We start from the raw sequence: 13,939 nt of genomic DNA, 5'->3' as shown, positions 1-13,939 counted from the left end.
ACCCCATGGATCATCCCCTCCTCTCCTGCCTAGGCAGTCTACCAAGCTCCATCATGGACAAATATTAACTTGTGAAGAGCTACTTAATACCCTTAGGTGAATATGCCCATCAACAGCAAGTTTACCAGTCCTGGTAGGCAACACCAGACTAAACATCCAATATGCTCCTGATCATTGTGAAGAAGTATTTTCTTAGCAGTAATTTGATTCTCTTGCTGCAGCCAATATACTGTAAATGCCTGTGTTTTATAAATTGCATCATATGTTTCAAAGCATTTTATGAAATCCTATTTAAAAAAAACCCCAACTTTGAAAGGATAAAAATATTTGGATATATACATCCCAATGTATGTCGTAAATATTAAAATTTACAAGCAGGAAAATATTTTCAATGAAACAGAACCAGAATAAAAGCCAATGGGTCCAGATGCAAAGTAGATCTAGAATAAGTGCACTGGAACATGGCATAGAAACACAGTACAAGGACAGACTGCATATACTAGATGCACCTTAAGCCATAAAAAACAGCAGGGAAGCATAAGGCAAACCATACAGTAATAGTACTACTAGTGGTTGTACTTGTGGTTTAAGGCCTTCCATAAGCCATCACTGGAGCATTTGCCTAAGGTCTTACTTCCAGTACTCTGTGAATTTTCCTCTTTTGCAGACTTGTTGCTGTCACAGCTACCACTTCCTATGTGCACATCTGCAACGAATGTCCATTGGTTAAGATGTTCCTACTGTTGTGATAACTTTCTGCAAGCGTAAATTCCAAATGTAAAATGGTAATTAACTCTCGGTCATGGAAAACTTATTATTTATATAATTGTTTATTTTTTTTTCAAATGAATCCATACATAACCACACCAAGAAAATAAGGTACCAAGTTTTCTTCACTAGGTTTCTGCACTGTTCATAGATTTTGCAGGTTATTATAAAGAACATAAATTTTCAGAAAAACAAAGATATTTACAAAAGAGAAAACAGCATATTGGACAAGTAGCGATTTTCCATATTACTTTCACTTCAAGTACATATAGAAAATCTTTGGTACATTCTTTACCTCCCACACTTCTGGAAATTAATAATCCAACTGCAGTAGAAAAAAACAGGCTTATCTTACCAAAGAAAATCGACGGCTGAGTATCATTTTTTATGAAGACGTAACTTATGTTTAAGAACATAGCTTGTGAATGTTTTAGCACTGTCTGTTCAAAATGTATTAAAGAAATCAATGAAAGATAAAATACTTGTAAATATGAAAGTTACAGAGAACTAGGGCTGAAACAAGTATTTATTATTATTTAATTAGTAAATGTTCCAGGTATTGAAGCACTGATTGAGATCATATTTTATTACACATGAAAGCAGTGTGCCTACTGAGAAGTTATTTTGTTTTGTACTTGCTAAGTCACTTTTAAACAGAGAAACTCTAAATGCCTCATGAATATAGACAAACTTACAGGAAGCATTAACTAAAAGAACAAACACTTAAACTTTCATTATGGGCTGAGTACTATTATTATTATTCCCAGAGACAACCAGGGCCTGTGCAAAATAGCTATCATCAGCACAGCTAAGCCTTGGCAAAATTTGGGGGACAAACTCTGGACCTGCAGAAACTATCAGGGATGGTGAGAAAAGACTCTGACAGAGAAGAATCCAGAAAGCTCAAGAGTCCATTTTCCCTACGCAGAAAAGTTTTCATTGATTAGTTTGTTTGGTTTTATGTTGGGAATTGCATTGTTTTTCCTAGACTTTATCCTGTCTTTCAGGAGGAAAGGGGGAATTTTGACTAAAAAGGAAATATAATTTTACTTAACTCTTGTTGGTTATTTTCTAGAAACATTATTTATAGGCTCAAATGATTATGGATATTTTGTAAACAAAAAAAATCATTATGAGATTCAAAGCAGATTCAGGTCAATGCAATGTAACACTTTACATAACAATCAATAAAAATGTCAATACAAACAACTACTAAAAGCACCATATGACATTCCAATGGGAGGGGGAGAGGAAGGGAATTCTTCATTTTCTACTTAGACGCCTTGTTTCCTTTATCAGCAGATGGCAAGCAAATTACTAGTTCAATCCATATGTCTGTATCTGATAGACAGTGTTTTACAAGTCTGAAATTAGTTTGAAACATTTTGAAGTTGGCCAGACTACAGAGGAAAACAGGATAACTTTGTCTATTAATGAAAAGTTGGTTTTGTCATAACAAATACTTCCACAAGCTACTACCCATCCAGACTCATTCAGTCTCTAATGGAATTGTACCCAAAGACATAATCTGTGTTTAACAGACTAACAATTTGTAGTTTCACCCATTCTGCTCTTCTGCTGTGCTCCAACATGTCTCCTTCCACTAGCTGAGGTTTACTTAGTGCTGCTGATGAAAGTAAGCGAGGTCATGAGAATATTTTTGGTAGGAAGGGTATCAGATCGCGAGGGCCATTTACGTGCACGCTGGTAGGCATTCCAGAGGGAACCTGTCGGAGCAGAGCCCATGTAGACCAGCACCCTGGCTCCAACCACGGCAAAGTGCAGATGCCGAGGAGAAGATTTAGACAATTTTTCTTAATCTCTCCCCATCACAAAGCCTCCACTTGCAATGCAGACGATGAATATTTTAGGAAAGGCAGATCAGAAAGCCTAGACAGTTTTTATAACAGAATGAATGGTTTAGTAATTTTTCTTTCAAAAGAAAGCTCCAAATTAGGAGAATTTTAATTACTTTTACTGCAGTAAAACATGAGTTCCACAAAAGATTGAGGGGGGAGAGAGCCAAACCAAGCTCAAGAAGACAAGAAAAGGGAGGCTACAGTAAAGTTTCTTTGCAACCTGGCCAAGTAAAGAGAAAAGCAGATCTATACTGATAAAAACAGCTGACAGCAGGGGTCCAGAGGCATTCACAGCCAGGCGGAACACCAGGTACATCCAGCAGCTCTCCAGGCATCGGGAGCCCTTCACTGTGGACTGCTGGATGGAGTTCCTGTTCACTTCCCAATGCTTACAAAATTTAATTTCTTTGCCAAGGACCTACAGAATCAGCACAGATACAATATTTCTCAACTCAGTGTTTTTAAAAATGTTCTTTCCTTACAACAGTGATGTACCTGGGGAACTAGTGCCCAAAATGGCTTATGCTTCACTTCTTAAGGAGGGTATCACTACAAAAGCCCTCAAATACCTTTAGCAATGATTACGGTTGCTCTCCAGACTGTCAATTCACTCACTGAAATTATGTATTTCAGAAGAAGTTCAGTCCAGAGGTCTACACCAGTGCCAGTTCAAGATACTGAAGTCAAATGCAACACCTCTCCTGAGATACACACATTTGGTCATGAGGTTTGATTAAAACATGAGGAGTCACTTAGCGGAACATTATACCAAGAAACTGAGGGTCCAAATTTACCAGACATTAACTATACTCTTAATTTTTTTCAGTCCCTACATCACATATGCTCTGACAGTTGTTATGGGTAACCACCACAAGGACCTCTTCCCCTCAACTGTTTAACTGGCTATTAGAAGGCAAATCATCTCAATTAAGAGATGATTAATATTACAGTCTTAAAAGCATGGAAGATGTATTTAAAAATCCACTCAGATTTAAAACTTCTGCTAAGCAGGACATAATTTTCCATAATGGAAAAATCAGTAAAGTTGTAAAAGTTCATGTTCTTTGCTTTAAAAGTTATTAATACTTGCCTTACAATCCATTTGGTTAAATAACTAAAGGAGTTTTGTGTTCATTGGAAAACCTTTTTCCATTCTTAATTTCAATATCTTTTTTTTTTTAATTTCGTTCTAATTTTTAACCTAATTTAAAATTAGTAAACACACACATGTATGCGCACAAACATATGTAGGTGCCAAGATGTTTACAAGCTTTGAAGCCTACAAGATTTTAATCACGTTTTCCATTAACTCTCCCCACCCCTCAAACACTGCATGAAGTAGGGTTTATGAGAATTTTAAACAAAAGGCAATATTTAAGTTTCTAGAACACCTCAGTTAAATATAAATGAGTTTCAGTAATATGCTAAAAGGAACTGTGCTGTCAATTGAGAACTTTACAGATGATTTGTCTTTTTTATCAGCTGGAGGGAGGAATGCCAAAATTATCACCATAGCTGAGTCCATTTACTGATTTGTGAAGAAAACACTTTTCCGAAAAAGCATGCTGACTAAGCTTATTCTGCACAATACCAACTTTTAAACAGGTCTAGGATACATTCACCTTGGGTTGAGAGAGGAGCTTCCATGAAACACCAAAAAAATATGAAGTACAACTCAGTATTTTCTAACTCAAAAGCATAAGTCCATGAACATTAAAGCAGTTACTATCAGAAAAAATCCTCATAAATATGTAAAGATATTATTCTCCATATGTCTTATAAAGGGGATAATAGCTGTATATTAAGTTTTGCTTTGCTTTGAAAGCTCTCACCTTGTGGTGTTTGCCTTACAGCCTTTTAGTCATGTACAGACTGGAGTAGGGAGAGCTTTGAAGTGCCCAACTTCCAATGAAGTTTCTAATATTTTTAATAAGTCTTAAGAGGTCTGTGTGTGATTTACTGTAATTTCAGAACAAGCTCAGAAATTTACCCTAACACAAGGAGTTCCTTCAGGAAAGAATGGGAGAATCCTTTGAGTACACTATCACTGTTGGAGCATGGAGGGAGAGAGGCATGAAAATACTCTGGCAACATGATCAAGTCAAATTCAAAATACTGTGTATATAAATAATGTTATTCAGAACTTTAAGGGTAACAAGACAGAGTTTTGTATAGATGAGATTAATTTTTTTTCAACCAGCAAATATAGTTTTGGCAATTCACAGCCAATTTTTATAATTGCAATGAAGCAGCTGTGATCAAACTCTATTTGTAGCATCATAATAAATTTGCCCCCCACCTACTAAAATTAGTTCTAAGCATCCAAAATCCCCATTTGAACATCTGACTGAACAAAACAGGCATTACTCCATGCCAAAACTGGAGGAAATAGACCTAAATATGCCATTTTCTCAACCAGAAATTGTAGGCTCCCAGAATAACATGTGAATTAAAACTCATTTCAAGCTTGTTTGCATTGCTCCTCATTCCCATTCATAGCAAATTTCTTGACAAATGCTCTGATTATTTCTCTTTTTTCCTCACTTTTTTTAATTTAAAGACAATTTTCAACTCACAGACAGTCTTGCAAGGAGAAACAGCCAATAGTACAATCCATCTGAAAATGGAGAGGGTGGAATTCTACTCTCAGCAAGTGCTGGAGGCAACTTACATGATTAAAGACTGCACTGCAAGCCATCGTTAAAAGATGTCTTCCCATAAGTGAAAATGTGCAGTTTGCTACCATGCACATCAGAGGCACATCAACCAAAATGAGGTCAAAGTAAACGAAGAAATGCAAATGCCTTACTCCTCTCTTCCCCTTCTCCCCCCCAGGCTGAAGGAAAGAATAGAAATTTTAACAAAATTATAATCTGTTTCTTCACTTTTTCTCTTCCATCGGTATTCTTGCGAAAGTTTACATCATCACACCCAGAGAAGTTAACCAGGAATATTGATTCAGGATGCCTATGGATCAGGCTCTTCTTGCTTTGATTACAATAGCACTGTTGCACAATACAGAGTATAACATGTCTCCCTTCACTCTTGTCTTTTGAGATGGGAAATTGCCCTTATTCCCATTTTACTGATAGAATCAGGAGACTAAAGCCTAGAGAGACAAGAAATCACAGAGAATTAAGCATCTGACTAGGACAAACATGATTCACCAAACTGAGATTTGAAAATCTCAGGCAGCACAGGGATACACAAACTCAGCAAAGATTTCTAAGGCTGTTCTCAAGCTGCCTGTAAAGGGCAGCACAGCCTGGGCTGCCAATACCACATTTGTTTCAGAAACCTAATACTGTGCACGGCACAAAAAAGGAAAACATCCCTGTTCCTCTTCTCATCTTTATGTTAAAAAATACATCCTATCTGAACTCTAAGTAACGTAGCATGCAACATGGAATACATATACTTATAGATTTATATTACATATATTACTATATCACTACAAAAAAGACTGTAAGATTTTCTAAAATACATATAATGCTACTAAAAAAATGCCTAGAGAAATGTCAGCAAGAATCACTTAGCCACTATAAAGCTTCATTTTACAAACAGAACTTGGTGGAAGAAGTAAATTAATTATATTAAGCAGGAAATTGTTCACTAAATCAATTGGACTCATTAGAGACCCTAAAATTAAGACTACTTCGAAGGTAACCACATGCATATTTTGAGGAGTGCCAAGGTAACAAAAGACATTCCAGAAAATCTTTTGCATATCTCACACATACACACACACACACGTATTTCTTTTTCAGCACACATCTGTTCATCTAACAGCTATTTTCTGTAATTGTCATTTTTATCCAGCTGTATTAACAGCGCTAGATACCTCCATGAAAAAAATCACAGAACGTATGTGTGCGCTGTTTATTCATAAATCTCTTTAAATCTTTACCATTTTGAATTTTTTACAATGTGGATAGCATCTGGATTCCTTCAAATAAATTATAATTACAATGCTCCCTTTTAGTTCAATAAATCAAACATTTATTTGCTGTCTATCATAATATCCCTCCTTTAAAAGAATATATTTTTGTCTTTTAATTACTGGATACATGTAGAGAGTCATCTGAAATTCAGCACAAAAAGCAACTCTGCACTTCCAGCTGCAAGAGGTATCTTCACATAGATTTTCACTGTTCAGCACCATAGTACTTCAGGCAAAAATAGAATTATGTACAATCCTTGCCCGCATTCATCTATGAAATTTAATTCTCCATTGAAAATCTACATGTTAGTAGCAAGTTCTGCCCTCGAACATGAATGTGTGCTTCTTATTAGACCCAGTTTGGCAAAGATTACCCTTAGTTTCTAAATACAAATGAAGCTTCCATTTCATTTCAGGTATACAATCTATTGCTAAGAACTACTGGCAGTACAGAACAATAATAGGGATGTTTAATGGTTATAGTCGCACTTAACGTTTCAAAACTTTGGTAAAGCTCAACTAATTCTTTAATTTAGTCATCGCGCAAGAAGCTGCATTTACTTACTTCCCATTTTAAGCAAGGCTTCCCATTGACAGTTCTCCAAACTGTTTAGACTGGAGGGAGCTGCTGCTGCACTGTTGGCCTTTGCAGTGCCCACAGTTGTGCCCACAGTTGTGCCCCACACCCGGCTGCTTTAACCAACCTGCAGCCACTGTCAGCACAATGAAGAATTAAAAAAAATAAAAAAAAAAAAATCAGGAATGTATCTGAAGACAGTAAAAAAAGTAGCTGCTTACCAGATTGGTCACGCCTACAAAAATGACATTGCCTCGTTCCATGTGCCCAGTTCAGCAAAAAGGGGTTTGAACAAGGGCTGCAGGACCAGGTTGTTGTTCGGGGACAGCAGAGGCGGCTCAGCAGCGCAGGGAGGCTAAGCTGGGAGGGAGAGCTCTGAGACTCAGCCCAGGGCAACAGAGGCTCTGGCTTGACCTGCCACACATCAAGGGCTCCTGTTCAGGCCAGGAGACAGTGCTGGGGGCCCCTTTTGTGCCCAGACCCCCACCCAGCCCAGAGTAGTGGGAGCTGCTAAGGAGAACTGTACCCAGGAACCGAGGATACTCCTACCCTCCTGCCGAGTTTGATACTGCCATTCCCCACGGCAGTGATGGCACAGAGCAGCTGCCTCACTCACCAGGTGATGTTCACCCAGCAAACCAAGCCCAGGTGTAGGCATGTGGTATCCAGGTGAAAACAATGCACAAACCCTTCTCTCTCTCACCGATGCTGGGACACCAAATAACAATCGTAGAGAGCAAAAGAGTTCTCCTACCTAAACTAGGAAGGGTAATATAAAATGGAGCTAATTGAATGTGACACTGACTGTCAATCTGTTTTGGCCACTCGGTTCAATACAAGAAAGCACTCTTTTGTTCTCATCTGCATTACAACCTCTCCTATCCAAACGCAGCAGCTTGTTTTAAATCAAGAATTATCTCAGTTCTCCCTGCCTGAATCATTGTTATTGATCATAGCAACTTCAATAAACCCTGTTGCTTACGCAACGGCCTGGAGGCCCATACCCATCTCCCCATCCCTTTGTTCCACATACTGATTCACCTTTTCATCAAGGATTTTGACGTAGCTGCTGCCCTTTCACATTATTACTGAGCCCCACCCAAATAATGATTTTATCACTTAATTCTCTTCTAAACCACATTTCGTAAAAGGGAGGGAAAAAAAAAAGAAAGAAAAGAAAAAAAACCCTGTGCCCTGCTGGGTGGGTAAACATGGATGAGGTGGGGTTGTCTCACCACATGACAGACACACCCCACACAAAAACCAGAAACATGCCTTTCATTGGGCAGGTTAACATTTTTCTAAAAGTTACTTTCTAGTCCTATCTGATCACTCTGTCAGGATGAGTAATGCAAAACATTCAATTTCATATGGGTTTGGTTCCAGTAGTTACTAAAAGCAGCCAAGTACATGTTTGTTTCTAAACTACTTGAAAACCTTCAGAAACCGTTCCTGAGCCCTTCACCAGCGCAGGGATTTTACCCGTCTCGGTTTTGCACTGTAAACATGAAGCTTCAAAACCATTTCTCTTCAAGTCTTAACTTTATTTTCTCATTTTCCTTGTTGAAGGATTCTTGTAATTTTCCAGGATGTAGTTATATTTAAAAAAGTAGCCCACTACCTCCCCAGGCAGAGACTTGTGGAAACAGGTGCTTCTAAAAAAAATGAGAGACTTTGGCAGCTCTCTGACCTGCCAGCGCTCTGTGCATTAGTAAGACACAGTGCCTGCTGAGTTCCCCTCAGCTAATTAGAGAACCCGTATGGCAGTGAATGGCCTTGACTATAAATACTTCCTGAAAGATCTCTAACAGAGTCAGAGGAAATGGGAAAAAAATGAGATGCAGCTACAGGGAAACTATTTCAGATGTTTCTTGTTTAAAGGGCCGCTTTTTCTTTCTTGAAGTGGCCTAGGGATGAGATGCAGCATCTAAGACCTCCACAAAATTAATAGTAAGAACTGTGATACAATTATATGCATTAAATTTATTTCTGTAGATATATCATTAAGATTCTGCTATCTAAAGGTGGTTGGAAGTGGTTGGTGCCAAAGCGCACCAAAACTTCCGTGTGTCACCCTGTAGTGACCACCGAAAAATCACATTTAAACCAAGATCCCACTCTGCTTGAACCTTGTCATATTGCTCATCATGCTCCTGCTAAAGGCAGCAGCAGCAATACTTCTACCAGCATCAGAGAGGCAGGTTTTACCTCAAAAGTATGTTAGCCTTCTGGCCAAGAACTGAATGTTTAGAGACGTCTTTTGGAAATCACAAAGGCCAGCTCAGCATTCCCACTGCTTTGCATCTATTTGGAATCCAACTCTGTGGATAACAGGAGTCAGTGCTTTATAATAGGAGAAATAATGTTTTGCCACTAGGGATTGTGTCTGATATTTACTACACTGGTATTAAATCAATTATATGTAAATTTAATGCTTTCATACCAATTTCTTATTTTAAAATTAGCACTGTCAATCATCCTCATAGGAGAATGCAAAACACGGAGAGGGGAAATAACTTTTTCTGATTTCCTGTCTCCCCCAAATTTAAAGCCATCTAACCAGCTTTAGACAGAACACTATATGATATATCAGAAGTGCAAATATCACAGCCAAAAAGAAAATAACTCTTCTTAAAGTAAATGGAAACTTTCTTGAAATGCCATGATTTCCTGTAGTGTGTAAACAGTCTGATCATTATGGTGAAAATAATCTCAGCTTAATAGAAGAACGGATTTTATCCTTTGCCCCATATAAAAAGCTCACAGCAAAGGTTAACATAACCTCAGTTAAATATTTAATGTTACAGCCTGCAGTATACCTTGATAAAAATCAACACTACCTTTGCAATAATGTGACAATCTCTCTCTCTTTGATGGTACACAAATCCCTCCATTACACGAATTATGGTTAATACACAGGAGTCTCCTTGCTGTCTGTAGGTCCATGTGGCACCACAGGACACGCTGATCTGTGTTATTCTGCATGTGTGTTGGCTAAAGTACGATGTGCATACCAACACCTTTAGGTGGGCTAACTAGGTCTGTGTATAGGTCTGAAGGCTCACGCTACAATTTCTCATTTTTGCACAAAACTTTGTTCTGCAGTGTCCACACATACGAAAAAAAAAAAGGACACTTCATTTAAAATCAGTTTAGCAAAAAGCTCCCGCTGTCCAAGATCTGCACTGTCAAAGCATTAAACAATCTGCCTGGCCTGGAGTCTGCTGGCTGCCAATGTGCTACCCAAAAAAAGGAACATTTTTGCATCTCAATAGACCTTCCAGTATCAACAAATCTTTAAACTATAAAATCAGCTACTCTAAGGAAGAGCAGAAATAATGTCTACATTGTACCACGCTGAGGTACATTTTTGGTAATTCCCATTTGCAAAACATACCAATTCAATGTAAGTACAGCTGCTGGAAATATTTTAATAAGAAAAATAAATTAAAGCTACTCACAGAAGTGTATCAAGCCCCAGAGAAAGATTCTGTTACACACACACAGCTTAGAAGCACTCCCGGGAAAAAAGGTGCATCCACTGCACATGTGTCTTTGCACACGTGCAGAGTTTGAGCTCTCACCACTGCACCATCCCCAGCTCCCGAAAGGTCACGAAAGATTCAGGCTTTTAGAAATCTTACCCTAATGACTCCCACAAATAATCTACTGTAACACAGAGTCTGGGGAGGGGACCATGGCCATCATGCATGGAAAGAATGTAAGAAACAGCATAAAAATGGCTGAAAGCCACTCCAAGTAATTTCCAAAAATTTAAAATTATCCTGTAAGCATTAGGGATTTCTGTGGGCCAAGGTATATTTTCATCCCTTCCCCAGTTGATTTTTATTGTCTCTGATATTTTATCAAAATTCTAATCACTTCTAAACTTGTAGTATCAACCTCTATCTATATGAAAAAATGTGAAAAAACCTGATCTCGGCTTTGCCTTCTCCCAGTCATTGGAAAACTAAAAAATGAAAAGCACACAGTGTTGCTGCTACTGTCAAATCATTATAAATCATTTATAATAAGTAGAACCACTTTACAAATACTGAATAGCCAGTACAACCAAAGGGATGTGTTAGGGACTTTTTTTTCAGTCCATTTCTCACAGTGTTTATTCACTGAGTAATCCCAAACTTTTGGCTTCCTCTGTGTCAGTCTTTGGGGGGAAAAAAATTAAGGTGTCCACAGTGATTTTATTATAGGTTTTGTTTCCTAGTCACCAGTCGTCCTAGGATACAGTGTTTTGCATGAGCATTCATTATGTGATACCAGAAGGATGTATTGATTTAACACTTTGCTTTCAGATAGTACCAAGTCCTACTAGCTATTTCACATTAGAAAAATAAATGTATCCAGAAGTGGATAATAATGAGAGACTTACTTAACAGTATAGTGTATTTTTTTTATTTCAGAGAATTATAAAAATTTGCTTTTTTCAATAATGGACGGTAAGTTCTTTTCTGAATAATTTCTAATTCTGTCTGGGCCAAGTGAGTTCCCAGACATGCCTATCTGTATGTAAGGTAATATTTGACACTAAGCTCCCAATGGTTGAGCTGACCATCACTTTGTCTTCTTATTTCCTGGCTCCAGTACTGCATCCCATAACTGTCTACAGAAAACTAAATCAAGAGCAAAATAAAGGAGTTGGGTTTCTATGATCTTTTCCACAAACTGAGAGGAAGAGGGAACTAATATCACTCACAGAATCACACTCCCATACCTCCTATCCTTCAGATCACCCCTTACCTTAAAGAAGTTTCAGTTCTCATTATTTTTTCCTCTATCCATCAATCATGATGAAATATGTAAGATTAGGAACTCTGTTCAGCAGATAAAAAAAGTTAACCTCCTTCCTTTTTTTTTTTAATATTTCAAACTGACAAACGCAACTTGCCCAATTTTCAAAGAAGAAAAGTAAAAATTAAAATACTGTAACTAAGGAAAAGACCCAGAAATCTTTAGCACAACAGAGTTCAAAGAGCAAGGCAGCTAATGGAGTACCCAAAAGTAATTCCTATTTTAAGGGTGTTGATATGATTTTATCAGTCAGTATAGACATAATCTGCTAATAAATCATTAAAAGACATAAAAGTTGGATTGTACAAATTTTAAAATGCGATGAACTAATTTATATGGATTGTTAATACAGAAGAATAAGACTTTTTTTTCAGAAAAACACGGAAATTATAGGTTCTTCATATTTCTGAGAACCCATCAAAATATTTCCAGTTAGATAAAAATACTAATTTGAAAAAAAATTTATATATGTATGTAAATATATATATATGTGTATGTGTATATATATATACATTAGTGCTTTTTTATAAAGACTTCTAAAAAGTGTCTGAGATTTTTTTTTTCAAAGGGCATAAGAAGCAGTTTCCCATTATATATTCAGTGGTGGTTAAAACAGACAATATAATGGCCTTATCTTACTGCTTACTAAGATTTTAGGCTCCAGCTACCAACCAAATTTAGACCTTTATAGAACTGATTCTGCAAATTTGCGGATTTTTGTTTATTTGGGTTTTTTCATTCTTTAGTAGTCAAAAAAATAAAGGAAAATTATTTGTATTCTGATAAGCCACAATTTAAGTGGCTTCTCTGGTCAATATGTTCTGTGCACAGCTAAAAACCACTACAAGAACTGAAGTGGGATGCATCATATGTACAGCATGAATTCGACTGCTAGATGGGTTTATGTCTATATGTTAATACATATTTCTAATGGAGGAGAGAAATATAATCCATCTACAGTGAGCACACACCCAGGTTAGCAACAGGGAACCTGTCATACTGTAACTGCTTCTCATACATTTAAAATCTGACAATAACTATTCATGGCCTGTAAAGTACCAAAGTCTGTGGTCTCCCTAAACTGAATGCAGAGTTTAAGTGATAGGTATGCTGTTTTATAATTAGAATAACTGCAATACTTTTAAGACCACTGACTGTATTTAAAAGAGCTTTTAAGTCTTATATGTATACCTATGTATAAACTTAGCAGACCATGGAATAAAACATATATCTTGCCTTTTGTCTTCTTCTTACATGTTACAGTAATGGATGCTATGGTTATAAATGTTCTTATAAAAGACAATAAAAGAAACCAGCAGATCATCACTTCCATTCTAGTGAGGTTTGTCTGCACACTGACTGCTCCTGTGGCAAGTTTCTGTAAGTTCTGATAGGGAGCAGCTATCACTGCTACATGAAAACATCTAGTGACGACTCCAGGAGGAAGGTACTTATTTGTCTCTCTGTTCAGGTCCTCAGAATTTGACACCTTTTCTAAACCCAGTTTTCTCTACAGTGGGAAAACATACCTCACCAGAAGGGGAAGTTGCTTATATACAGGTCCTTTTATTAAAAAAAAAAATAGGAATTATTTGGTGTAGCAAATATTTGCCATCTCTTATCACCCGAGCTCCTTCCTTTTCTCTTTTTTCTTTTTCTTTTGCTTCCAAGGCAACCAGAGAAGTGTCAAAATTGATATATAATTATGTTGCTTCATAAAAAAAAAGGTTACTTTTTATTAATATTTAACTCAGGTTTCATATTCTTAGATATGTAATAATATGAAATCTTGTTTAAGTGTGAACTGTCACCACAAAATTTAAGAGGTGATTAGTTGTTTTAGTGTAACAGATGTGCAGCCTTCTGGGGTTCTAAACCTTCCTTCTTCAAATGCATGACCAACCTGCACAATTAGCAGGAATGATTAAACAAAATTCAATCAGAGCTAAATAGCAAAAGCAGAAGCACTTGCTTACTAATACTACA

At 37.1% G+C, this 13,939-nt stretch overlaps 1 protein-coding gene across 4 annotated transcripts in view; it reads right to left on the bottom strand.

Annotated features, from left to right (window-relative positions):
* The window catches only part of TRPS1 (transcriptional repressor GATA binding 1), a 195,142-nt gene that overhangs the window by 134,289 nt on the left and 46,914 nt on the right, over nt 1-13,939 (bottom strand). The window lies entirely within an intron of this gene.

The sequence above is a fragment of the Manacus vitellinus genome, unplaced genomic scaffold, assembly GCF_001715985.3.
Source record: "Manacus vitellinus isolate BGI_N305 unplaced genomic scaffold, ASM171598v3 scaffold_1_pilon, whole genome shotgun sequence".
NCBI lineage: Eukaryota > Metazoa > Chordata > Aves > Passeriformes > Pipridae > Manacus > Manacus vitellinus.
This window is presented reverse-complemented; position numbering and strand designations above follow the sequence as displayed.